Source organism: Gymnodraco acuticeps, unplaced genomic scaffold (genome assembly GCF_902827175.1).
Source record: "Gymnodraco acuticeps unplaced genomic scaffold, fGymAcu1.1, whole genome shotgun sequence".
NCBI classification, from domain to species: Eukaryota; Metazoa; Chordata; class Actinopteri; order Perciformes; family Bathydraconidae; genus Gymnodraco; species Gymnodraco acuticeps.
In genome coordinates, this window is record NW_022989837.1 from 135471 (window position 1) to 148040 (window position 12570).

Here is a 12570-nt window from a genome sequence, read left to right on the forward strand (position 1 = left end):
TAAATACACATCTGAGTTGACAAATATGACATGTGGGGTTCCTCAAGGCTCCATCTTGGGGCCTCTTCTCTTTAACGTCTACATGCTACCACTGGCTCAGATAATGAAGAACAACAAAATAAGTTACCATAGCTATGCAGATGACACACACATTTACGTAACCATTTCACCAGGAGACTATGCTCCAATTCAAACACTGAGTAAGTGCATTGAACAAATCAATGACTGGATGTGTCAGAACGTTCTCCAATTAAACAAAGATAAAACTGAGTGTTGTGGAAATATTTTCCAAGGCCCATAACTTTGACCCAGTTTATCAGTTCAAACTGTCCTGACTGAGCACACGCACCTCGTAACCTTGGCTGCTGTGCTCTCAGTGTTCTGTCTCCCTGTTCCTGCCTGTTGGCGTCAGCTGATAGAGGTGTTATGATTCTATGAACTATTGAACCCAGCTCGAGCTAAATGTCAAATGTATTTAATTAATGTGCAAGTGTTTTGATTTATTTAAAATGTTCCAGTCTAGCTTCCTTCGAGTTTAGTGTAAACAACATATTGGTTCTCATAACATTCTCACTGCTGTGCTGTCCCAAATGTTTTAAACCTTGGGCAGACAAACACACACACACACACACACACACACACACACACACACACACACACACACACACACACACACACACACACACACACACACACGCACACTTTGGATGAGTAATCACTTTATCCAAATTGTAAATTGTTGCCTTCTTTAAAGTTATTAGTAATTCAAGATTAATTATTAAATTAAATTAGGTACATAACATAGAATAAACAAAATAACTTTGATTTGATGATTTTGTTCACAACATTAGACCTTGTCCTCTAATATCTACTAGAATAAGATAAGTGTGCATGTTTGGGTGTGGAACACTCCTGTAATGTACCTAATCTTGTCCTTTTCATTACAGAGCTGGGAAAATGGTGTATTGATTCGATTCTTATCCGTGCAAGTCCAATTTTGACTGACTTTAGTTCTAATGTTAATTTGATTTCAACCCATATGGAATTATTTAGATTAACTCAACATTTCACATGATGGATTAGTGCTCCACATTTTTCCCACTAATTTGTTGTGCAATTAGGCCAATGGTAAAGAGAGACATTGATGACCTTGTGTCCCTTTTGTTGGTACGTGGTTCCATTCTGTCTATGGCCTTGGACGATTTCACTAAGAGTCACCCAGTTCTGACAGTCCGGCTGAGTGCAGTCACAGAGATGCTATGGCTGCTCTACATAAAATGACACTCCCAGAGACAATGACGCTCCTCAAACTGAACAATACTGTCTCACGTGGGCCACTCCCCCCACCAAGCCATGAACTGAAAGCTTGACATCTGCTTTGAACACCTGGAAGCCTCCCGGTCACACCAGCACCAACCCTTGGGTCAGTCAGATGGGACTAACGGCTTAGCTTTGGCCATTTGGTTCAGAAATATGACTCTCGTTACCGCAGAGTGGGTTGTTTTTTTTAAGGCTATTCATACTGCTATGCAGAGGATGCCTGTAGGTTGACAAGCTGTTCAAAGCCCCTACTATTTTTAAAAATAGGCCTAATGTCAGGGGCCTCTTAGTTCTACATGTATTCACATTATATGAACAATGTTTCCACCTGGTAAAACTAAAGGCTGCACGGTACTCAGGCTACAATACGACCATTATGTTCTGCTCTAACGATTCAATTGATAGATTCTACTTCAAAACAATTAGCTTTTATTGTTTCCAATGATAACGTCATTTTAAGTGGAGGAATGCAAACCTGTTTTCAAATGTAAGGTTTTGAATTTGTTTGACATTCCTCAGTAATAACACCCTCAGACGCCCACTATCATTCATGCTATGCCTTCAGTGGTAACTCAGATGTTAAAGGGATAGTGGAAATGGAACCTCAAATAGTTTCGTTTTAACTTATATACAAGCATAATTACGTACCAAAACAATCACACCTGATTAAAAAAATATAATAATTGCCTTACTCATGTTAGAAGCACTTTATTGCAGCTTCCCCGAAGTTTTTTAGAAACGAAATGTTCGACTCAGCCAAACTGGTGTGACGAAAAGTGACGAAAACTCAGGAAGACGATACGATAACAAACCATGGCGTCTATGCAGAATGAACGTGGAAGGGCAAATATACCAGACAAAGAAGAAGGATTGTACGAGGTATCCAGTGATGATAGCGAGTCAGAAACATCCTCTCGGCTTTCCTATGAAAATGTCGTTTTAGGAACTGAATCTGAATCCGGTTCAGTAAGCGACGATGGTGACAATATTGAGCCAGACGATGGACCATTACGTCCTTATTTGTTCGAGCCCGAGCCCGAGGTGATGGTTCACGGCATGGGCAATGGCGAGGATGACCGGGACCAGGCGCCAGATGATGCACCCCTACGCACAAATAATCTTGACTGGTAGGTCCCTAAGCATAGCTCACGCATCTTAAGATCACCTGTAGCCTTTACAAATATTAATCATTGTTAACCAGTTAAGCCCGAAGGTCCCCCCAGTGGACCCCTCCCACAGTTTTTTTTCTCTCACATGTCTCAGGGCTTCTGAACATTTATGAAACTATTAATGTTTCATACCCTTTTAAAGGTAAGAAACTCCGCTAACTGACAATAAGAACAATTGTTAGCTAGAAAAAACACAAGAGTAATACCAAGCCTTTGAATTAGCATTTAGCGAAACAATGCTAACTAATGCTAACGCTTTTTTACACACAACACACGGTAGAAATGCCCTTATTACTATCTTAACTGCACAAACAAGATATACGATTTAAAGCTGAGACTCCACAGATTCCACACATGTAATGTCATCACTAATCCTAGGCTAGCCAGGCTGCCTGTCAAGTGTAGGCTGTACTCACAGTACTGTTAGTCTATCATGTCTATATGATGACTGTAGTGTACACATTCGACACTGTGTACCGGATAAATGGCGTTGTACAAAATGGTACAGGCTAATGATGCATTAAATCAACAAGAAAACATAATAAAATACTCACTTCTTATGTATTCCACTTTCAATTTGAGCTAGAGACCGAGGAATCTCGAAACAATCGTCAGTAAAATGACGGGAGCACACGACTGCCGAAGTACTCGTCAGCTTCGGCTCCGTGAAGTTTGCCCGTGTTATCTGAACAAATTTCACCCACTGACGACGAATGGCTGGGTTTCTTGGAAACGCATGCGTCGATACGCCATTCTCTGCATTTGCTGTCGCACTACAGCCATACAAAACACATCTATTCACCATAATAAAGGTCGGCTATTCACATGCAAATGCTATTGAATGTCCGTCATTGTTTGTGCCCGTCTTCCTATGCTCTCGTCATCACCCGAAGATTCCCGACGATTCCCGAAGTATTTCGTTTCATTGAGAGGGCGCAGTAAAATTGAAAATAAAATGAAACTAGGCGCATGAAATAAAAAAAAATTGTTTATTATGCTTATTTTTAATAAAAATACATAAGTTAAACCCAAAATTCGCGGATTTCCACTATCCCTTTAAGGGGGATGAAGCTTTTCCTCCCAAATCAGATATGCTTTGTTTTTCAACAAAGGTATACAGTTCCTGCATAATATATGTTTCTCACAATTGTTTTTTTGTAAGCTGCACACAGGTGATACTGAGTCTTCTCGAGTAATAGATTACACCATGCTTAAATAGACTCCTAAGTTATTATTTCATATGTGACATATGTAAGAAAAGGGAGGGAAGAGTCAATTATATTGAATAATTGATTTTATATTGGAACATTTATTTCTCAAACCTGTTTTATGGAAGAGGAAAATATTTCTGATAAACTAATATGTTATCAAACGGTAAATGGTGAATTAATATAACATTTATAATCATTGAGAAGGGGTGATATCGACAGGGACGAGCTCACCTTTAACTTAAAATAACATTTCTCTGCTTTGGACTGATGAGTATATGATTATTGCATGTTAAATGACTAACACAAAACTTACATTTATGCATGTGCATGTGTCAGGAAGGCTCCCAAATAATTCTGGGGGGCCTATCCTATTTTTGTAATTAAATGATAATGTGCTAATCCATTACTTTGAGTTGTCTGCACTCAGGAAAACATCCCTATCAAGTGTTAACCCAATAACTAGGACAGCTCTGAAGGCCAAGGGTCAGAGAGAAAGGGTCACACTCTCCGGCTGCAGAGGGCAACCCCAGCCACGGGCAAGGAGGCACGAGGTCGTTCGAGATGAGAGGATTCTAATCTTCAACTTTCTGAGGAGATGGGATGCTTCTTCATCTTTCTGCTCGGTGGGCTCAGGCAGACAACCCTGCGGGACGAGCGAGGACTTCAGAGGCTTCATACCAGGTTCCTTGTTTCTTGGGGGGGCAGATATCTTCCTAACCTCTCCCATCACGGGGGGAGACCTAGAGACCCTATCAAGCAGATAGCAGAAGGAATGCAGGCGGATGAGCCTCCGTTTCACTGGGGGGATCAACTACAGTGCTCACTAATGAGCCACACAAAAGCAGAGCAATTGGGGGGTTTAAATATGGCGCTCTGATGAAGAAGAGTTTGAGCCAATCAGCACCTCAGTGCTAATCTACAGTATCAGGATGCCTTTACACACCAGACACTCGTTGTCATAAAGAGAGGAGGAGAACGAGTCAGAAAGACTGAAGGACACGTTTTTACAGCTCTCGTACAAAGATGAACTTTGAATTGATTTTATATCTTGGATGTTTACATATATACAATTAATGACTGTCTTTATATTTCCAATGGCCAGATATGTGTTGAATAGTGCTGATTAATATATTTTTGCCGGATCAGATTACACTTTCGCACTAAACAAAATTAATTCAGATTATAAAGTATTGAATCATAAGATATTTCTACTATTATCACAGATAATGTTAATATCCTTAATCGTCCAGCAATCAGGCTTAACAACACTACTCTTTAATGTATTATCCATGCACAGAAAGACCTACAATGATGTTTCAAGTACTGGATTAATTTCAGTTTTGGCCCAAAACAAATATTTTTGCTATTGTGCACCTGTGTTTTATGTGTGTTCATTATTAGGCCTTTGACAAAGGATGATCAAACACTGATGAGAGATGATTTTCTATTATGATTGGCTGTATCAATCATTTTGATTGAATGTTTCAATCTTAATGTGATTGTTATTGATGTAATTGATGTTGTGTAAGTCCACACTCAAATCTGAAGATTCCCATTGATTTAAGTATTGAACTAAATATTATTAGACTAAGGGTTTTAGATTATCAAACTTGATAAAAAGAAAGAAACTTTAGATTATCAAAATTGATAAAAAGGAAGAAACTGTTGTGGAAATAATTTCCAAGGCCCATAACTTTGACCCAGTTTATCAGTTCAAACTGTCCTGACTGAGCACACACCTCGTAACCTTGGCTGCTGCTCTCAGTGTTCTGTCTCCCTGTTCCTGCCTGTTGGCGTCAGCTGATAGAGGTGTTATGATTTTATCTTGTTATGCAGCAGTTTGATGATGCTCTCAGAACTAGTTAAATACATGGGTCTGAGGTAGAGTTCTTGAGAATTGACGTGGCAACTCTACCGTGAAGTCAGAACCTCTGGCTCTTGGACTTGTAATGTGAATCCTCCGGCCGTTAACTCCAAATAAACCATCAGTGTTTGACATCAAAGCTACTGCTCCTACCGTGTTTCCTTCCTGAGTCGGTGACTCCCACAGCATAGCTACACAGAAGTTTCCTCTACACTGAGGTAATGGTTTTTGGCGCCAAGGCAGAACGTTTAAAAGTTAGCGCTGAGCTTCACTCTGCAATGTTCAAAACAACAGATAAAGCCAGAAATCTAGGTGTAGTCATGGACTCTGACCTGAGTTTCAACAGTCACATTAAAACAGTTACTAAATCAGCTTACTATCACCTAAAGAACATATATCCTTTTAACACCATGCTGGTCATCAAGGTCAGCCCCGCACACTTTCTCTGGCCCGCCAGCGGTTCTTCTGGTATGATATGGAAAAGGATCTTCGCAATCATGTAAGGAGCTGTCACAAATGCATACTCAGCAAGGCCCCTGAGCCCTCCGCAAGAGCCCCATTGGAGAGTATTAAGACCTCTGCCCCTCTGGAACTTGTGACTTTTGGTCGGCTTAGGATAATAACAACAAGTCTGTGGATGTTCTTGTGATCACCGATCACTTCACCAAGTTGGCTCATGCCTTTCCCTGTCAGGATCAGACCGCTAAAAGTGTGGCGAAGAAGCTGTGGGACAGCTTTTTCTGTGTTTATGGCTTCCCTCAGCGCCTCCATTCTGAAAGTGAGCTGATCGCAGAGCTACTCGAGTTGTCAGGCATCAACAAGTCTCGTACTTCACCTTACCACCCCATGGGTAATGGCAGTACTGAAAGGTTTAATCGCACCCTGGGCAACATGCTGAGATCTCTACCCCTCCATTCCAAACAGAAATGGCCACAAATGGTCCAGACCATGATTTTTGTGTACAACTGTACCTTTCATGAGACCACTGGGTTTGCGCCTTTCTATTTGATGTTCGGGAGGGTCCCCAGACTGCCGGTTGACCTTCTTTTCAAGAATGTATTGCATGATTACACAGTGTGTGACTACAACGCTTATGTCAAATCCCTTTTGGATGACCTTCACTGCGCCATGGTGCTGGCTCAAAAGAACAGCACTGCTGAGCAACAACATCAATGTGACCAGTACAATAAACGGGTCAGAGGTCATCCCCTATCTCTTGGTGACAGGGTGCTGCTGGCGAACAAAGGAGCCAGGGGGAAACGTAAGCTTTCTGACAAGTGGATGGTCATTTACACCGTGGTGGCCTCAAAACCTGCCTTGCATATATACCGGATCAAGAAGGGAATGAACGTGTTGTCCATTGGAACCTGCTGCTCCAGGTTGACTTCCTGCCCCTGGAAGAGGCCTCAAATGGCAGTCCTGCTCCTTTGTCCATGCCGACTGTTAGCTTGGCCGATGTTCCCCCTGCAACTGATTTGCACAAGACTGCGATCTCTGAGTTGGATACTACAGATGCTGCTGCCGGATCGTCTCTTGCTGGTTCCCTTTCGAGTGCTGTTGGCTGGGCAGATAGCCGCACTGCCTCATGGGTAGGGTTGGGTACCGAGAACTGGTTCCGGTTCAGAACCGGTTCCAACATTTCGATTCCAACGGCATCATTTAGAAATGTGAATTTCGGTTCCGCTTTTCGATGCCTGAGGAAATGTTTCTCGCCGCTCTCCGTAGCCTACTGTATGACTGCGGCGGGCGGGAAATGTAGCGTTGTACCTACACTTCCTACAGCGTAACTTGGGACCAGGGCCGGGACACGCACTGGCGTTATAGATGTTCGCCTAGGGCGCCAGATCTGTGGAGGCGCTGCGCTGACAGCTCTGGGAAGGGAAAAAAATGTTTTGACTGTTGGTGCTCATCCTAATTTTCGGCCTTGATGTAACAACATTCATAATTAAGTAAATGTAACACCCTTTTCATCCCGGTTACACTTTTCATTTGCCCTGTATGATGGGCGCTGTAAGTGATGAAAATGGGGGATGTTGGCTTATCTGGCACCCGCAGCTCACAGCCAAAGTGAGAGCGTGGGAGCGAGCGAGAGGGAAAGGGAGGGTGCACCAGTACCAGCGCTGTTGTTATTAGCATCTGGTGCTAGCTGCTCTAATGGAAGAAGAAGATGTTTCTATAATAATGTGGAGGGAGAGTCCTCTCCAGTCAGACTGAGAGGCTGATAACTTCAGCTCAGTGAGGTAAAGGACTCTGAGTGTTTAGATAGTTCACTTTAGTCTAAGTTATCTCAGTGGGTCTCAAACGTTTTGATCACAATTTATGTAAACACATATTTCCAAGGCACTCCTTTATAATTATTGGGATAAAACAGGTTTTAAATCATTCCAATGTATACTATAGGACAGTAAACCAGACATATCGTTTTAAACTGGAGAGATAAAAAACATATGCACAAATAAAATAGTAAAATAAGATATAAATGAACAACAAAAATAAAATACGTTACATGTATTTGTTATTGGCTATGGTAGGTTATTGGTTATGTTCACATACTTATTTAATTATTAAAATGTAAACCGATCTTTTTTATATGGGTGTTTAGAGTTGTACCCCCTAGATCTAGTCTCTAGTAATTCTGCTTAAAGTGCACCAGATCGAAGCTTGTTTTTCTCAACAAGAACTGTTTTTAAATGGGGGGGGGTTCCTTTAAAAGTTGCATTGTTGTAGCTTCAGTGGTTCTCAGGTTACAGTTACATAGCAGTGAATATAAACAGACTGATTAATGTGAATATTACTGTAAACTAACCTGTGTAAAAGTTTCTCGAATAAATGTAATTTTTTTGGTGGAAGAAGCATGTATCATTTTTTTACCCTGCCCCTCAAAGAATCGGAATTGAGAACCGTTAAGAACCGGAATCGAAAAGTAGAATCGGAATCAGAATCGTGGAAATTCAAATGATACCCAACCCATGGGTCCACGAACAGTCCTCCATTGATGGCTCAGTTAGTTCAGAGTGTCCACTAGGGCTGAACGATTAATCGATTTTAAATCGAAATCGCGATTTGAAATGATGCGATTATCAAATCGCAAAGCCTCCGATTTTTTCTAAACTTTTTTTTTCTTCTTCTTTTGTGTCAGTCATCCACACCAATCAGAAGTGCTGTGCTCCACATGTACCAGCCATTGTTAACCAATCAGAAGTGGCCCATGATAGAAGGTGATGGACAGATTGATCCAAGTGCTTCTGAAAGTGCCTGCCCTTTCCAAATGGCTTCCAATGGAGCTTTAGATGGTTTGGTGAAACAAAGCATCTGAGTCAGGTTAGTAATGCTCCATCACATGTTTCTATTACAGCGTGAATCTTAAACTGAAGCTTGACTTTAAAGCAACCCAACGGAAGTTTCATGTAAGTTTAGTTATTTCACTCTTAGCTCGGGCTGCAGGGGTGCTAGAGACGGGAGCACGTTGATGCGACCTTCCTAGCCGGAGATATGGCCGCATTTTACAATAAACTTCCGTTGGGTTGCTTAAAAACAGATATCGCAAATCGAATCGCAATCACAATATTTGTCAGAAAAATTGCAATTCGATTTTTTCCCAAAATCGTGCAGCCCTAGTGTCCACTGTCTCCCTCTCTGGCAATTTCCCCTGCTTTGGATGTTCCTGCCCCAATCCCTGTTCCCCTGTCACAGTCACTGTCTGCCCATCCTGGTCAACAGCAGTGTCCGACTGCCAATGGGGGGCTTGCCTCTCGGTTTGGCAGAATCTTTAGGCCAGTGTGTCGTCTGATTGAGTCCATGACACAACTTGAGTCTGTTCTAGGGGTTGATTCAGGCCCCGGTGCTGTTATCCACGTGTGAGAAATTGGGGTGGCATAGGATTGACGTTTTGTTTTATTGTTATTATATGTATAATGTTTTTTTCTTGTGACAAAGGAATGTTTTTTGGTTAACTCTGCTGCTGTATGTCACACTTTCTTTTGTGTATCCACATGGTTTGGCCGTATGTGTGATGTATAAGCCATCTCACTTTGTCTAGAGGGTGTCATATGTTATTGCTAGGCGCCGGGTAATGCTCTGATTCTCTTATCCTTTCAGTAGGAAGTTTATATTGCTGATTCCATACACTTTGTTTGTGTATTTCATGGCCGATGTGTTGTATGTGTGGATTGTTTTGGTGCTCAGAATTTTGTGTAATTCTAGGGGGAAGAGTGTAACAGATGTAAATATTCAGTGGGGTTTATTTAATTTAATTTTGTATTATCACACAAATTCTGTTTTATATTATTTTATTCTGTGTTCTTCATTTTATTGAATGTTAAATACCTGGCAAGGTCGGAGATCAGTGGGCGTGTGGTCGCTGTGCTCAGGAGTTTATTGCTGTGAGGACTTTCCCCCCCTATATATTGTGTCCCTCATGTTTCCTCTGCCCTTTTTGTAAACGTTCCACGTGAGAGGAGTCACTGTGAGGGAAATTGATGTGAAACTGATCGTTTTATCTGTTGTCAGGTACGTTGCCCTTTTTGTAAACGTTCCAGAGATCGTCTCAACTTCACGCTGGCTCGGGTCTCGTCCATTATCAACACAACACAGATACCGCTTCACCACACCGGTTACACTTGTCAGTTACACTTCAGTTACACTACAGTTACACTACAGCAGTTACAGCAGAAACTCTTACTTTGTGTCTGAGGGTCCAGGTTCATTACTGAAGTATGGAGGAGAGTCTCTAGACCGGTCACTCTTCAGAGACAGACAGCTGGGGACTGGAGACTCTGCTCTCTGTCTGTGGAAACAACACATGTTTTAAACATCATTAGTTCATTCAGAGAGCACATTTTGACTTCTGTCTGTATGTAGATTATTTACTATCGCTGATGACGCCAGGTATCAAGAGTTTAAACTTTGTTACTGTACTGTTACTAAGTTTCTTTACTGCGATCATTAAAGAACAGGTTAGATTATCAGATAACATAAAAACTGGATCCTCTTCAGGTCAGGTTACAGCAGAAACTCTTACTTTGTGTCTGAGGGTCCAGGTTCATTACTGAAGTATGGAGGTTCCCCTTTAGACCGGTCACTCTTCAGAGACAGACAGCTGGAGACTGAAGATGTGTCCTCTTCCTCGTCTTTTAAACCACTCATCTTCTCCAGTCTGAGAGATACACCAGTAACACTGGAGACACACACACACACACATTATAATAAACACACTTGTTTCAATCATAACCATCATAATAATAAACTTGTGTTATGATATTAGGGTCACGGTGGTGTGTGTTTATGAAGTGAACGAAGCAGCAGCAAAGGTCTGTCGAGTGTCTTCAAAGTTAGATCTGTAACAAAGACCTTAATAAATGCAACGGCCTCCCAAAGAAGAGCTCGCCTCTCAGCCTTATTGAAAAGTGGGTTATTGAACCCGAAGTTTATTGCTTCGGCCCTGGAAGACTGCAGAGAGTCACCCCTGCTTCCTCCACTACGGTCTGGGAGCCGACAGGGAAGTTTAACACTTGGTTAAAATACATCAAATCAGTCAGACTTCAGACAGGCCGCTCCCCATTTTGACTGCGCTGGGCTGTCGCATGTTATGTTGCTTTGATGAATCAGAAAACAAGAAATAAAACCAGTTCACACCACTTGTAGAAGTGTCTTTGGACTCTAGGACGCTGATGTTCTGACATCCAGTAAAACAGAGTAAATAATGTGTTAAAAAGCAGATCCTAGTGTTAACACTCACCCTGTTCTCCTCCTGCTCCGTCCAGGTGTAAAATGGCGTCTGGCATTCTGACTTCTTATTTGGACTTGAACACCCTCACCTGTGTGCAGCTCCTCCTCTTGATTCATAACCAGCCTTACCAGCTGAACCAGTTCACAGTCATGCAGGGACTATGTTCAGTGAGATACAAATAAAGGTCAAAACAAGCTCAACAAAGTTATTGAAATAAACGTAAAAATGAGTGTGAAAATAACCCAGTAAACATCCTGCATTCAAAACCTCACTTTAGTTAAAGTGTGTAGGTATTTAAGTAGGCCTACTCTAGTGTTAACGGTGCATACGATTGTTCCCTATTATATATATATATATATATATATATATATTTGTTTCTGGATTAATAACCCTGCTGCATGTATTGCATATATTACTGTATTTTCCCAGAATACAGAATGTGTGCCTCTGCATGTTGAGGTTACAACCACATTAACATTTACTCTTCACAATTAACTTAAGACTAACACAACTGTGTTTAAATTATAATTAGATCAAGAGGTTGATAAACCTTTTTAATTGATATCTAATCATTTCAACCCACCATTGAGCGCTGTTAATTAGCAAAAAATTAAACAGCAGATAAAAAGAGAACCATTGAAGCCTGAGCTGGATGTAAAGGTATCCCAAACCCAAATACACAACAAAGGTTTACTCTAATTCTAGGTTGCATTACGATATTGGTGTAGCAAACTCTAAAAGTAAGGGATATAGAAATATTCCTCATACTATACTCTGTCGTTTTTTGGAAATATTCGACATACTAAAATGTGTCGTCTTTTAAATATTAGACGTACTATACTCTGTAGTATTTTTTTAAATATGTGAAATACTATAATATGTCGTTTTTATGAAATATTCGACATACTGTACTATGTATATTTTTTTAAATATTCAACATACTATGTTTTCGTTTTTTGCAATATTCGACATATGTCGTTTTTTGAAATATTCGACATACATGTCGTTTTTTAAATATATGATGTACTGTACTCTGTAGTTTTTTTAATTATGCGAAATACTATACTTTATCGTTTTTTACATACTATACTACAGTATGTCTTTTTTTAAATATTAGACGTACTATACTCAGTAGTTTATGAAACATCAACAAGGGCAGATATGAAGACATGATGATGAAAAACCAACCCACTCTCGCTTGATATTGAGTAATAACATGTTTTTATGGACCACACAGCTTCTGGTCTTCTCAGACCCGACCGTATCCATCCGTATCTC

General features: G+C 40.9%; 1 pseudogene; it reads right to left on the minus strand.

Annotated features, from left to right (window-relative positions):
* The window catches only part of LOC117559099, a 26810-nt pseudogene extending 16069 nt beyond the window's left edge, over positions 1-10741 (minus strand).
* Between the last annotated feature and the right edge of the window lie 1829 nt (positions 10742-12570).